A 9,445-nucleotide genomic window follows, 5' to 3' on the forward strand; every position below is an offset into this window, starting at 1 on the left:
AATTAAGATGAGCTACCTGTCTGAGCCAGGGCGATCCTCCTGGTGGCTGTTGTAACAACTAGTGATGGAGGGAGGTGGGTGGGGGATGGGCTAGATGGGGGATGGCCATTAAGGAGAGCACTTGTTATAATGAGCACTGGGTGTCGTATGTAAGTGATGCATCACTGAATTCTACTCCTGAAACCAACATTATGCTATATGTTAACTAACTAGAAATTAAATAAAAATTTGGAAGAAAAACAAAAACTAGTGAGAGATTCTCAAAGAGGAGTGGATGGCAGGGTCATGGGCTCCTCATCACACTCCTCAGTAACACCGTGGAGGTCTGGGATTTGGTTTCAAGAGGTGAGATGGTGGGGTTCATCCCAGTCACATAAGTTAAATTTTCCATGCTCACCTTGCATTAATCAAGAAAATCTGAATCTTTACAATCAGGGACACTCACTAGAGAAAGGAAGTTCTAAAGGAAAGAGGTTTAACTTCTTCTTTTGGGTCTCATTCCCACTTTACACTGAAAACCCAGGACTGAAATTTACACTACTTGGCAGACACTTGGAGCTGCGGTTGCTCCGTTTTCATCCATTTTCTCCCCAGGGAAAAATAAAAATCCTTTCCACACCTGAAGGCTTTCTGTTTTCCTGCCATCATACCAAAGTAAAGCGTCATCTCCTTGGCAACTGGTGTCCAGGGTGAGAAAAGGTAAGCCCCTGGGCGCATGGGCCCAGTGCCTCTGTGGGAGGAGAGGGGTCTCCACAAACATACTCCTTCCTCTTCCCAAACAGACATTCTGGCCTTACGTTCAATCCATAACTATGCGGATTTATTTAGCTGCAGTGTTATCTCCATTAAGCCACAAGAGACGATTCTCTGCTTTTATTTATAACCTGAAGGGATTATTTTTGAGTTAAGGCTTTAAGAATTCAGATCTCTCAGGAAAGAACAGCTTGTGTAATGAACTTCCTGTTTTCATCATATTTGGACCCCGAGCCTCCTTGTTGCCTGTTATTAGTACCCAGTTAATATGAACTGCCTGGAGTTTATTTTTAGCTGCGTTGACTCTATTGTAAGGACTGCATAACTGCTTTCAAAATGAGAAAATGTAATTACAGGATCTAACACTAAGTTGGGGATATTCTTAGGTCCTTTCACAAGGCAGTGGCTTAAAAAATGAAAATAGACCATTTTAAATGGCTAAAGAAAACACAGTTATTTGATCCAAAATAGTCCATTGATCCTTTTACAAACTAAACACTTACTTCACAGAATAAAGTTTCATTTTTGTTTAAGTGACCTAAACATATGAATTTATTTCCAAGTTCAGAGTGGGGGGAGGAGAGTGAGGAGGAGAACTGAGGCAGGAAGGGTTTAAGCATCATTTACCAAAAGAGTACAAGTTTAACACTGTGCTGAAGGCACCTAAACTCCTACCTGGGGGGTTAACAGTTGAGGGCTGGAGAATGTGAATTCCAGCACATCCTGGGTCATCCTACTGCGTGCACAAAGTGCCTCATTCAGCGGTGTCGGGGGCAGGGAAGGAGTCAGCACTCAGAGGGCTGCATAGGCTTGACCTTCACATTTAGTGGCCTTGAATTAGTCACTTGTTCGGCCCACTGCCTCAACACCCACCTCCTCCAAGACTCCAGTTACTTGCACGCCACTATCCACTCATTCAACAAAAATGTACATTTCCCCCTTATCAGGGGGGTTCATTCAGAGATCCCCCCTGGATGCCCAAACCCCAGAGAGTACAGAACTATATAGATATATGTGTATACACACACATACCTATGATTAAAAGTTTAATTTGTAAATTAGGCACAGAAAGAGATTAACAACAATAATAGTAAAATAGAACACTTATAACCACATATTGTAATGAAAGGTATGTGAATGTGGTCTGCCTCTCAAAATAACTCACTGTACAGTACTTGCCCTTCTTTGAGTATGTGAGATGTTAAAATGCCCTCATGATGAGATGAGGAGAGTGACGCGGGCATTGTGTCATTGCTTGAGGCTACATCATGCTATGTCAGAAGGAGGAGCATCCACTTCCCTACCTCTGTAGTCACCGTGGACCATTGCCCACAGGAGGGTTAACCGAATCTGCAAACAGTAACCCTGGATAGGAGGGGAACACTGTATTGCACACTCAGAATGTGCTGGGCTCCAGGAATGAAATGGAAAACAAAACATCATCTTAGCTCTAAGTGTGACAAGTGCATTGGTAGAGAGAAGTCCAGGGGATTCTAGAAGCACTATCTGTACACCTAACCCAGCCTGGATGAGAGGGGGGAAAGCTTCTTGGAGGAGTTGATGTCTTAAGCTGAGTCCTGAGGTATAAGCTGAGCTTGTTCTGAAAAAAACGGCATTGTAAGCAGAGGAAGAAGCTGGACAGAAATTCCAGATGTGAAAGGAATTGTGGTAAGGTCAGGTAGCCTGACTGAAGGAAAGAGTGTAAAGGGAGATAAATAGAATGAAGGCTGCTGGGTTAGGGGGCAGGGTGTTGTAAACCATAGTAAAGCCTTTTAGGTTTATCCTGAGAGTAATGGGGACAAGTTACTATAAGGTTCCAAGGGGGATAGTATGTAATAAATATCACTGTGGTTCCATCGATGTATGAATAGATAAACAAGATGGATAAACAATGGAATGTTATTCAGCCTTAAAAAAGGACAGAAATGCTGAGACATGCTACAACATGGATGAACTTTGAGGACATTATGTTAAGTGAGGTAAGCCAGTCACAAAAGGACAAATACTGTATGATTCCATTTATATGAGGTCTCTAGAGCAGTCAAATTCATAGTCACAGAAAGTACAATGGTGGCTGCCAGGGGCTAGGGGCAGGGGGCATGGGGAGCTAGTGTTTAATGGGTACAAAGTTTTGGTTTTGCAAGAAGAAAAGACTTCTGGAGATTGGTTGCACAGCATCGTGAATGTACATAATACCACTGAACCATACACGTTAAAATGGTTAAAATAGCCAATTTTATGGTATGTATATTTTACCACAAATTTTTAAGTTTCTAATCAAAAAAAGAAATATCACAGGGCACCTGGGTGGCTCAGTCAGATAAGTGTTGGACTGACTTCTGGTTTTGGCTCAGGTCATGATCTCAGTGTTGTGGGATCAAGTCCCGAGTGGGGCTCCATGCCCAGTGCAGAGTCTGCTTGAGATTCTCTCTCTTCCCTCTCCTTCTGCCCCTCCCCCCACTCACATGCACTATAAATAAATAAATAAACAAACAAACAAACAAATAAATATTTTAAAAATACAGAAATATCACTGTTGTGGCTGGGTTTATATATGTGTGTGGGTGTATATACACATGTAAATGTAAATATGTATATTTATTGTATTATAGGCATGTTTCTGTGTATATATACACATACGTATACATATACATACATATATATGTATGTGCCTATATAGGTATATGTATGTATGTATATATGTGTACATAAATACATATATACATATACACACACTGCAGTGGCCATATTAATATATTGTTATCCAATATATATGTATCATATTTATTATCTACATATCCAGCTACCACAATGATAACTGGCCATATATATGTATACATATATAGCTATAAATAGGTAGACTGATGTATGTGAGTACATCTATATATCTGTGTGTGTGTGTGTGTGTGTACGAGAGAGAGAGAAAGAACATAAAGCAGAGGTGAGGACACCAGTTAGGAAGCTGTTGCAATAATGCAGGAAGAGATCAAGGGGCCTGAATTTTAGGCTGTGTGAATAAAAAGAGAACAAAATCAAGGTTCATTTGGGCAGTAGAAGAGGAAGACTGAGTACTGACTGTAAGTGAGCACTGAGAGAAAATTCATTTGCTCTTTTCAAGGAACCCCTCCAGCATGAAAAGAGACACAGATATAGATATATATGTAGATCTCTCTCTATATATATATATGTATAACTTGTTGCTAGTGTCTCTCTTAAAATGTAGTACAAGTATATTAATATTTAATAGTACCATAGTATATTGTTTATATATTATATTAAACATAGTATTAATTTTGAGTTAAGATTTATATTATCAAACCATCAGCACTTGGACATCTCAAATTTAATCTGTCCAAAACTGTCCTGATCGTCCTCCCACAGTCTTCCTCATCCAAGATATGGGCAACTCCATCCTTTGCATTCATTGACATACTTGCTCAGACCAAAAACTTATCTTTTTTTTCACAACTTCTATCCTACCAGTCACCAATCCTGGTGGCTCTACCTTCAAAATAGATCCAGAATCTGACCACTTCTCCTCATTCTCCCTACTACAGCCCAAGTCCCACATCTCACTACTGTCTGTTTTGCACAAAGCAATCAAGTGATCCTTTTAAAACATGTCAGATCCCATTACTCCTCTGCTCAAAACCCTCCATGTGGTCCCTGTCTCATTTTTAAAACCCCTTAAAGTGGCCTATCTGATCTGGCTCTCTCCTCCCTCAGTGGTCTCCCAACCACTGTCTTCCCATGCTCCATTCCTGCCACATCCATCTCCTTGCTTTCTTTGGACATGCCAAGCACACGCCTGCTTTGGGGTTTTTGCACAAACTGTTCCCTCTCAATGGAAACTTGTCCCAGAGAGACTCACATAGCTTTCTCCTTCCAATCTCTGCTCAGATGCCACCTGGTCACACTATTTAAAATAGAAATTCCACCCTCACACCCTGTGCCCCCTATCTCTCCCTTACCTACTTGACTTTTCCCCATAACGCTTATCACCAACTGTCACACCATGCATTTTTTTATTTGTTATTATTGACTGTCTTCCCCTCTCCCCACTAGAATGTAAATTCTGTAAAGGCAGAGAGTTCTGTCTGTTCCACTTACTGATATATCCTCAGCACCTAAAATGGTCCTTGGAATACATTAGACTCATATATTGCTGACTAAAAGAATGAACAAGTGAATGAATGAGTCTGTTCCCAACTAGATACACTGGGGTCAGACCTACAAAAACAACTCTACTCAATTGCCTGCACTTGTCCTAATAAACCACCATAATTCTACCCACCATCTTTTACTAATTTCTTCTTAGGATTTGGGCAAAAGGTATTGGCTTAATTCGATTATGAACCTTATGTCATAATTTCCTTAAATAGTACAGCTGAAGATGCTATAATAAAATGGATCTCTTCAAGGCTTAAAAAAAATCTATGAAGAACATTCTCATCTAATTTTGAATTTTAATGAATAGTTATAACGATGAGTAATTAATTTTGATATTTATAGAAAATGAAATGCATTTCTTCCTTTATGAAAATCTAGCACTTCAGGAACAACAGATTCTTGAAGAAAAAATCTTAATGAGATCATTAAAGTTGGAAGGATTGTACCAACCTAAGCCCTAACAGGCACAGCAACTGAATGGACACCAAATTGTACCTCCCTGTTGTGCCCAACTCTGCTATCTCTGCTCATCAGTTCCTCTAATCTGTATGGAACTGCCAGTGGAGGAGTACTAGGGGTAAAGCATGAGTTTCCTGGTACCTAAGGCACAAAGAGAAATGCCTGGTCTCTAATCCATGTTACGAGCAAAGAAAAGCTCATGTCCTGAATCCAACAGCAATTTATCACGTATATTTTTTAATAACAGATTTTAGGTGACATAAAGCACAACATCCTCAGCAATGATATTTGCCAAAAAATGCAAAAGCATTGTTCCAATGAACAATTCTTATATTGATTCTCACAAAGGCTCAAACCAGACTACTGAATTTTTAACCCAGTGCAAGAATTTCTATCAGGTACAGAGGTAACCCAGCCCAGATATGTTGCTTCCCAATATTGCAACGAATCACAAGAACAGAGATTAGAGTTCCTGGAAGGAAAATGGAGAGACCACCCATTTTAAATTGTCTCTCTCCAATACCATGTGTCTTCGGTGAGCCTTTGGCAAGTGCACAGTTACAAGTCACTTCAGGATTGAATTCACCGACAAGTGCCTGAAGTGTCAATAGTCTATGCTGTTGATTACCCATAAGCTTTAAACACCAGATGTGCAGGAAGTGAGGCTGACATTCTGTTGTCAAATTTTTAAGAACCTAACTTGTATTCTTGCCATTCCATTTCTGCACAAAGATAAGCTGCAAGAGTTCCTGAAGGTGACAACAGTATTTCCTTCAAAATGGAGCTTGAATCCACTCACACACTTAGACACTCTTTTGAGGACCCTGAGTTTTTCACGATATTGAAGAAGATTATTTGGTCCAAGGCTGTTCTTAGGGCCTGTATAACCAATCAATCATTTTAACTATTTTTAAAAATAAAATAAAAACAGCAAAATGGAACACCTTCCTTGTGGACCCAGTTGAACCAATATCTGGTAATCTGGGTATGCCTGTCACAGGGAGTTAGCAGAGGAAGGAAGAAAGGAGGGAGGGAAGGAGGGAGGGAGGGAGGGAGGGAGGGAGGGAGGGAGGGAGGGAAGACTGGAGGAAGGGAGGAAGGGAAGGGGGATGGAAGGAAGGAAGAAATGCTCCTATGGACCAGAGGAGTTGACTTCTTGATTAAGGTTATCTGACATAGTATTTATCTGATGTCGAGGAGCATCTGCCAAAAGCAGCAATTTTAGCTCTGATAGAGTTGATGCTAAGCTGCTCTTTCTAACAATAATTAGTCAGTAGGTTCAGCTGCTTCTTTTATAGTATTGTTTATTACAAAACATTACAAAAACATTGACAAAACTCAAAATAAAAGAAAGAAAAATCCACCCAAAATCCTGCCATCCTACAAACCAAACTGTTTACATTTTTTTCATGCTCCCTTTTAGTCCCTGTCCATATGCAGACAGAATTTTTACAGTTGTAATCATAGCACAGATACAATTTTGTAGTCAGGTTTGTCTCAATTAGAGTTTTTAAAGGATTTTTCCAGTTTACTCCATCATCCTTGGTTCCACTACTAGGAACATTTCACCCCCACCATCCTTACTGATCTCCCATGGGATCCTAAATGGTGAGGAAGACTTTAGAAGAATAATAATCAACAGAATTAGGGGAAAGGGCTATTTTAAATTCTCTGTTGAAGGAGGGGGGCATCTAGAATGAAACTTGTGTAGAAAGGATTTCTCTCATCCTTTGTTTGCTCCCATAGCTGGAAACCTTTATGAAAATAACTCCATTTCCCCACTATCAGGCATGTTTTTGCTATCTTAAGAAAGAACGCTTGCAGGTATTTCCTCTTTACCTGGTTTGTTTTGAAGGCCTTCTTAGTATTTAGGACAATGGCATGAACAGACATCTTTTCCTCTATCTGCTATATGGATTTATGTAACTTGGAATTTAAGTGTGGACACTAGATACTGAATCCATATGAACATGAGGTGAAATACTCAACTATCAAAATGTTGAATACCTGGATGCATCTTTTTACCTTTTCCTTTGCAGCTATGTAGTCACTGGCTTCCACACCAGATGGCACCTGAGACTCATCTTGGCTGGAGCTGATAAAAAAAAAAAAAATACACATATAGATAGATCCTGAGACTCACCCTTGACTTTGTGAAGCAGAATCTCTGGGACTTGGCTACGGACTGATGTTTAGTAACATCATACGCCATAAAATGTCAAAGGTCTCTCTTTCTTGATAATAGCTCTGATTATCATGGGTTGTGGATTTTTATGGGGATGGAAGGGAAACTAACTGTAAGGATTCTGAGAAGGGATGGTAATATGAAAAATGAATATGGCCTATAGAAGCTTTGTTGAAATTTCTTTTTTTGAGCAAACAAAGAAGTTAGAGGACAGAAGTACAGGATATTTTCCTCTCTCCCTACATTAGACAAAGAAGGAGAAAAGCTTTCCAGGAACAAATAACAAAAAAAGCAAAGAATAGAGGTACTACATATCCTAATATGTACAGAGTTTGTGATTCACCACCCAACTCCTATCTACAAACCAGGGGGCAGTTTTACCCCCTGGGGAACATTTAGCAATGGAGTTATTTTTGGTTGGGTGGAGGGTAGGGATGCTGCTAAACATCTTAAAATGGCACAGGATAGCCCCACCACAGCAAAGAATTATCTGGCCCAAAATGCCAGTAGCACCGAGGCTGAGACACCTGCTGAGTGTGAAGTGAATGGTAAGTAGGAAATAAACCTGAGAGGCTCATACAAACCAGATCGTGGGAGGCCTTGAATTTTGTATCAGGGAGCTTGGATTTTTTTCATTGTATTTTTATTTATTTATTTTTTTTTCACTGTGAATGATGGAGTGTCACTGAAAGGAAATTACCTGATTGAATTTGGATTTTAAATATATCACTCCAAAGGCATTCTGAAGGGTAAATTGGAGGAGGCCATAACTGGAGACAGAGAAAATCCTTAAGATGCTGTTATAAAGGCTCAGAGAGAAATGTAAGGGCCTGGGCTAGCATAGTGCCAGGAGGGACCAAGCGAGAAAGGGACAGCACACATGTAGGATGTAAGAGTCAGCAGGTGTCAGGAAGTGAACGGGGATATGAGGTGGGCAGGGAGGACTCCAGGAAAACTCCTAAATTTCTCTTTCAGATGACTGGATGCATGATGGCTACATAACAGGAAGGAAAAATTTATGGGAGAAAAAAATAATGTGTCTAGATAAAAGTTTCATAAAATTATTCTTTGGAGGAGATAAAACAGGTAATAGTATCGACTCATTCAACAAATATTTTCATAGCCATTATCTGTAGAAAATAGTTGCTACCTAAAGCAGGTTAGCTCCTTATGTAAGCAAGCTATTAGATTGAGCCTTAAGTCTTTCAATTTAAGAAGAAATTTTATGTTATTTGGAGGAAGTCTCTAAGAGCCTTAATGGTTCTCTAATTTCAGGAGATGGAGAGTTTCCCTTTTTGAACCTAGAGTCAACTACACTTAGGGTTCATCTTGAGGGAACCATACCTGTGGAGTTAATTAAGGTAAATAGGTTGGCAAGGACTTCAGCCAACTACTCAAGCAAGATCAAAATAATTCTCTCAGCAAAGATTTTCTTCTGGAGCTCCTTTCAGCCTTGAAAGACTGGACTTTTTTTAGAGTTGATGAAAATAATGGATTCTGGCTATGGAGAATACTGGAGACAACAAAATGCAGAGATACAGAATTGAAATTGAGATGATTTGTTTAGTACTCAATCCATGCAAGTGATTTTGAATTTCCTCGTACTGAAGTGACACCAAAGAAGATACAGTCCCAAATCCTTATGGTTGATGTCCCTGATGTTGAGCACAAAATATTCCAGAATAGTTTATGTAATTTAATTTTTAGAAAGAATAAGTTGTTTTTAGAAGAACTGTAACTAAACGAGTCTTTGGATGACTTGATCTCTTGTTATATTTGAGATAATATCTTGACAATATGGCCTGGAATTTTTTTCTTTCTGATCTCTTTTATGAAGCAAGAGATAAAAGAACTTTTTCTTGAATAGTCCAACAACAT

General features: G+C 39.5%; 1 long non-coding RNA gene across 1 annotated transcript in view; it reads right to left on the bottom strand.

Annotated features, from left to right (window-relative positions):
- LOC123849839 (uncharacterized) overlaps positions 1 to 7,468 on the bottom strand; it is a 141,298-nt gene extending 133,830 nt beyond the window's left edge. The window contains exon 1 of the long non-coding RNA XR_008506761.2: positions 7,390 to 7,468. This is a non-coding gene — a long non-coding RNA (uncharacterized LOC123849839). The remainder of the gene's footprint in view (positions 1 to 7,389) is intronic.
- Positions 7,469 to 9,445: the final 1,977 nt, after the last annotated feature.

This window comes from Mirounga angustirostris, unplaced genomic scaffold (assembly GCF_029215605.1).
Source record: "Mirounga angustirostris isolate CCGP_5_RB_7025 unplaced genomic scaffold, mMirAng1.0.hap1 SCAF_15, whole genome shotgun sequence".
NCBI classification, from domain to species: Eukaryota; Metazoa; Chordata; class Mammalia; order Carnivora; family Phocidae; genus Mirounga; species Mirounga angustirostris.